Below are 6,000 nucleotides of genomic sequence, written 5' to 3'. Positions count from 1 at the left end.
CGCTTCATAATTGTATATCCACTAGTACCGGCATTGGTTTAAGTTTATATCACTCGACACTTACTTGTTTGTCAAGCCTACCTACACATCAATGAATGACCTTGTAGCCTTTTGTTCTATTCTTTTAACGCGCTAGAATCATTACAAACCAATGTACTATCACTTTCCATATAGTCAGATCAAATTCTCAAAATTTGAAAATTTTAATTTTCGGACTCCCTCTAAGCAGGAGCTTCCTCTAAACGGGACAATAATTCTTTTTGAATTTTCTTGAACTATAGAAATAAAATCTTTTTGTTAAGTCAAATGACTTGTTTTTTTTTACTGAAAGTAAATTTAAAATCTTTTTGGTGAGTTAAAGTTAACTCATTTTCTCCCTCTAAAAGTGTGACATATTTGAAAAATATTTACAGTTTTAAACTAAAAGATAGACGATAAAAATTTACTGAAAGGAAATCATGCCCAAAGACTCAATGAGAAACAAAAATCGGGCACGACTGAAAGCTTTTGTAAAGAGATCTGCAAAGTTAAAATCAGTATGGACCCGTTTTATGTCGACGAGCTTGCGATCATAACAATCACGAATAAAATGTATCCGAATGTCAATGTGCTTAGTCTTTGAGTGCTGGACCGGGTTTTTGACAATAGCAACTGCTGCCTCATTATCACATTTGATTGTTGATCCATAGAAATTCAAACTGTAATCCAGCAGCTGATGCTGGATCCATATCACTTAAGAGCAGCAGCTGGATGCGGCGATGTACTCGGCTTCGGCTGTGGATGTAGACACAGTGACTTGTTTCTTGCACTGCCATGAGATCGACCGATCTCCCAGGAATTGACATCCACCAGATGTGGATTTTCTGTCCAAGTTGCATCCTCCATAGTCACTGTCGGTGTAAGCATGAAGTTCCAAGGGAGAATCCTTTGGGTACCAAAGACCCAAACGTGGTCTCCCTTTCAAGTATCTGAAGATACGTTTGACAGCAGTCATGTGGGATTCTCTTGGGTCAGACTGATATCTGGCACACTGACAAACAGGGAACATGATGTCCGGTCTGCTTGCAGTGAGATACATTAAGGAACTAATCATTGACCTATAAAGGTGTTGATCGACTGGTTTTCCTGATGGATCAGGAGCGAGAACAGGACGCGTAGCGATATATGTCATGAAAGCTGTTGAGTCCTTAAAACCAAATTTCTGAACAATGTCATGAACGTACTTCTCTTGGTGAATCAATGTCCCGTCCTTATTTTGCTCAACTTTTAAGCCCAGGAAGAAAGTCATCTCCCATAAGGAACTCATTTCAAATCACTTCTGCATGATCTCAGAAAACTCCTTGCACAGAGTCTCATTCGTGGACCCAAAGATAATATCATCAACATACACTTGAACGAGAATCAAGCCATCCTTCACTTTCTTGACAAAGAGAGTTTGATCAACAATGCCTCTCTTGTATCCATTCTTCACTAAATGATCAGCCAGTGTGGCATACCAAGCACGAGGAGCTTGGTGAAGACCATAAAGTGCTTTGTCAAGACGTAAACGTGGTCAGGATAATTTGGGTCTTCAAAACCTGGAGGTTGGCTCACATAAATTTCTTCTTTTACTTTCCCGTACAAGAAAGCAGTCTTCACATCCATCTGATATACTTTGAAATTCATGTACGAGTCATAGGCCAAAAAGATACGAATTGCTTCCAATCTGGCCACCGGTGCATAAACTTCATCGTAATCAAGTCCTTCTCGTTGCCAAAAACCTTGTACGACCAATCGGGCTTTATTTTTGATGATCACCCCCGTGTCATCTTTCTTGTTACGGAACACCCATTTTGTTCCGATTGGTTTCTTCACCAGCTTCCAAAACGTTTAGCTTCTTGAACTGCAACAGTTCTTCTTGCATTGCTTCAACCCAAGAGTTCTCCTTCAAAGCAACTCTGTAGTCCTTGGGCTCTACCTGCGAAATAAAACAGGCAAAAAGACATCTGTTTATGTTACCAGAAGTGTTGCATGTTTGGATGCCAGCGGATGGATCTCCAATGATGTTCTCAGTCGGATGTCGGCGATGAATTGGTAACTGTGGAATTTGTTCGACACTCTCGACTGGCGTTGTCTCAAGCTCAATGGTCAGGCTCTCTATGGGATGAAAGACCGTGGTCTCATCGACAGTGGCATTTGGTTGGGGCTCACTTGTATCTTCTTCTTGATCAACCAAATATTCCTGAGCGATGGTGCCTTCCCATAGGTTGTTGTAGAAAGGTACGATGACAGCAGGTGCCGATGATGAGTCAGTGGGGCGAGAAGTTCCAACAGGAATGGTGTCATTTTGCACATACTCTTGAATAGCTTCCTCAGCAGATCCATGAACGTCTTTTTCATAGGAAAATGTAGGAACTGATTCAACTATACTTGGATCATGAGCTGGGGAAGTTTCTGTTTGGTGGGTTTGTTGATCCGCCGCTTGAATGGTCTGGTCATTTCCCACATTGTCAGCTGACATAAATGAGTCGGTGTCTGAATCATCTGCGTCTTTGACAGCGGGCATGTCGGTAGACTCTGTAGAAGTTTGTACATTGACTTCCGGGACAGGTTGATTAGCCTCGTGTGGACCATTGAGTGCGGGTGCGGGTGCAGCAATCTGAATGTCCGTCAGACCTTTCACAACGGCGTGCATCAAGATTGATTGATCAACAATTGTCGGAGATGGTGCAGGAACAACAGGAGACATCACTGGTGCAGATGGTGGTACATACATTCCTCGAAACTGCCTGAACAAGCCTTCGTAATCAAACATCCAATCAGGACCATTGTGTGCATCGGTAGGGTTCAGTTCTTGCCAATTAATGTTGTAGGACTCCAAAATCACTCGGGATTTCTTGTTGAACACACGATAAGCACTTTTGTCAGCGGAATAGCCAACAAAGTAGCACTCATCCGCCTTTTCAGCAAAATTTGAAGTGGCACCAACATTTGGCTGAAGAACTGTGCAAGGACAACCGAATGTCTTGAAGAAATTAACCCTTGGCTTATTTCCATAAAAGACTTCATAAGGTGTCTTATTCAGTCTTTTGTTCAGCAACACACGATTCTGAGTGTAGCAAGCAGTGTTGATAGCTTCCCCCCAGAAGAATAAGGGAAGCTTGGAGTATGACGGCATGGTTCTTGCAGCTTCAACCAGTGTACGATTTCGTCACTCAACCACCCCATTTTGTTCAAGAGTGTAGGGTGCACTAAATTGACGAAGAATCCCCTTGTTGTGACAGAATTCGTTGACGGATTTGTTGCAGAATTATGTTCCATTGTCACTTCTGATGCACTTGACTCATTTGTCCGTCTGATTCTCAACCAACACGATGAATCTGATAAGAAACTGAGTTGTCTCATCCTTGTGACCTAGCAGAAAGGTCCAACTGAAACGCGAGTAATCATCAGTAATAACCAGACAATAGGCTTTTCGACCTATTGCCATTGGTTGAACGGGACCAAAAAGATCCATATGCAACAGTTGAAGAGTGGAGTTTATGGAATTGACAATCTTAAGGCGGTGAGGGAGTTTGTGCTGTTTGCAGTTAGAGCAAGATAAACATTTTTCAGCACAATGAAAAGCTTTTATCATGGTCACCTTTAACCAACTTATTCAAGTTCTTAAAGTTGACATGCCCTAGACGTCGATGCCATAAGGATGAGTTGTTCTCTGAGGCCTTGGACATCAAACAAGAAGCAGTCCTCATGGAATAATTGCTTCTCATGTCCAGAATATAAGCGTCATTGTGCCTCGGAGTACGCAACATAATCCACTCTTCCGGGACCTTGAAGCCTGGTTTAAGAATAAGACATTCATTTTCAGTGAAAAGAGTTGAAAATTTCTTATCGCAGATTTGAGAGACACTGAGTAAGTTGTGGTTGAGTTGTTCCACAAGATTGACTTCGTCGAAGGTCAATGTGCCATTAGAGACCTTTCCTTGTTTCGTGATTTCTCCTCCTATGTCACCAGCAAAGGAAACATGTCCACCATCGAATGGTTTAATGTCAAACAACAGGGACTCATCTCCTGTCATATGTCGGGTACAGCCACCGTCCAAGTACCAAATACTGTTGACAGGCCTTCCAGGCTGACCCTACATACATGAGCAGCTAGTTAGTAGAAGGGCCCCGAGACGAATTTGTCTCGGGTAAAACAAACAGAAAATCACCTAGTTTTATTTTATGATGCTTGAAAATGTAATCTTTTGGTGAATCTGAATCTGAAGTGCAATCACTCGAGGAACTTGTGTTAAGATTCCCTCGGTTTTGAAAAGATTTTCTTGATTGCCTTCGTTTTAGTTTGGGTTTAATTGTTAAATCTTCTGTGTTTGCTTTTGAAAACGGTTTAGAGGGGTTTTTAGGGTTTTCAGCTTCTGACCCTTTGGCTAACCGCTTCCTTTCTCTTTGTGTTAGCCAAAAGGGTTTGTTGGGTTTGTCGGTTCTTTTAATTCTTGAATCCGTCTTACTGGCTAAGGTACAAGTTTGATAAGACATTTTCTTAGGTTGAACGTTTAACTTAGTAAATGTCTGACCAAAACTTGCTTTTGGCGTCTCTTTGTTGCTTATGCCAGTTCTTGTAGTGTCTCACAAGATGAGACGGATTTCCACACACAAAACAACATTTTCTTTTGTTAAAATCATAGACATGTTGATCACTGAAATATGTGGGGTGAGGTGATGTGGTAGAGTTAACGTATTGATAACCTCTATCTGTGAACACATTTGAATGATTCGATGCAAAGTAATTTGACTGCCTAGGTTTATGACCATAGTAGTAATAGGAACTATCAAATTGATCATAAAATTGAGAACTATTTCTATTAGTAGTATTTTGTGAAAATGAAGTTTTCCTTGAAGGCACATATTTACACGACGTGCTTGGTTTTTCATTCTTAAAGACAATTTCTTGTTTTCGTAAGTCCTCAAAATCATGATCAGTTGACGAGCAACTAGAACTTGTCTGTTCATAAACTTTAGCCACATTTGTTTCATCAAAAATTGTTTCACACTCAGAATCAGATGAAGAACATTCACTTTCATTACATACTTCTTTACAATTTTCTTCACAAGTGGTTTCACAAAATACAGGTTTTGATTCCGACATTAAACATTCCAACATGGATTCACAAACTTTGTTACAGACAGGGTTATTAATACTTTTGGTTAGACCCACACATGACTCAAAATGTGGTTCTAACCCTCCATTTTGCTTAAAACCCTTATTAACTTTCCCACAATCACCATTGTTCATATTACCTGCTACACAAGACACATTGACATTAGATTTATCAAATGATTGAATTGGAGCAATAGTCTGAGATGTTGCGGGAATAAATGTCACAGGTTTTGGTATCCTACCAACACCGTATGCCATTTCTTCATTAGGAGAAGTATTATAGCTAAAGTGGGGCAAACTGGTGTAGTTATCATTGAATGGTGGTGGTACGGCCGTGTAGTCGTACCCCAACCCCGCTTTAACTTTAGTGCTTCTCTAGGCTCCAATAAGATCATCCAATTTCTCAGATGATACCTCAAACCTTTCGACTTGTTTTTCCATTTCTTTCTTATTAGTAACTTCGAATTTTATTTTCTTAATCTCTTCTTTTAAATCATTGATTATGTCCTTATAGTAAATGACATTATGTTTTTCTCGAAAAATTTCAAGTCTAAGATTAGCGACATCAACGTGATGAGTTTTGATCTTTTCAATGTAGATCTTATCAGCTTTTACATATTCAGTGTTCAGCTGACGAAGTTTTGCATTTTCTTTCAAAACTTCGTCTTGCAAGTATCTATAGTATGTAACTTTGTTAACACATGCTTTTGTGCAAAGATTTCGTTTTACCTCATCAAGGTGTGATGCACAAGAATCGGCAGCAGAAGATGAAGAGGGTTCATCGTTTGAAGGGAACGACATGCCAGCCATATTTAGAGGATTCTGCAGCTCTTGAAACTGTTCGTCCCAATCCATACCAG

The sequence above is a fragment of the Bidens hawaiensis genome, unplaced genomic scaffold, assembly GCF_021521415.1.
Source record: "Bidens hawaiensis isolate Kalapana, Puna unplaced genomic scaffold, B.hawaiensis_p1.1 tig00012474_1, whole genome shotgun sequence".
In the NCBI taxonomy this organism is placed as follows: domain Eukaryota; kingdom Viridiplantae; phylum Streptophyta; class Magnoliopsida; order Asterales; family Asteraceae; genus Bidens; species Bidens hawaiensis.
Note: the sequence above shows the minus strand (reverse complement) of the source record.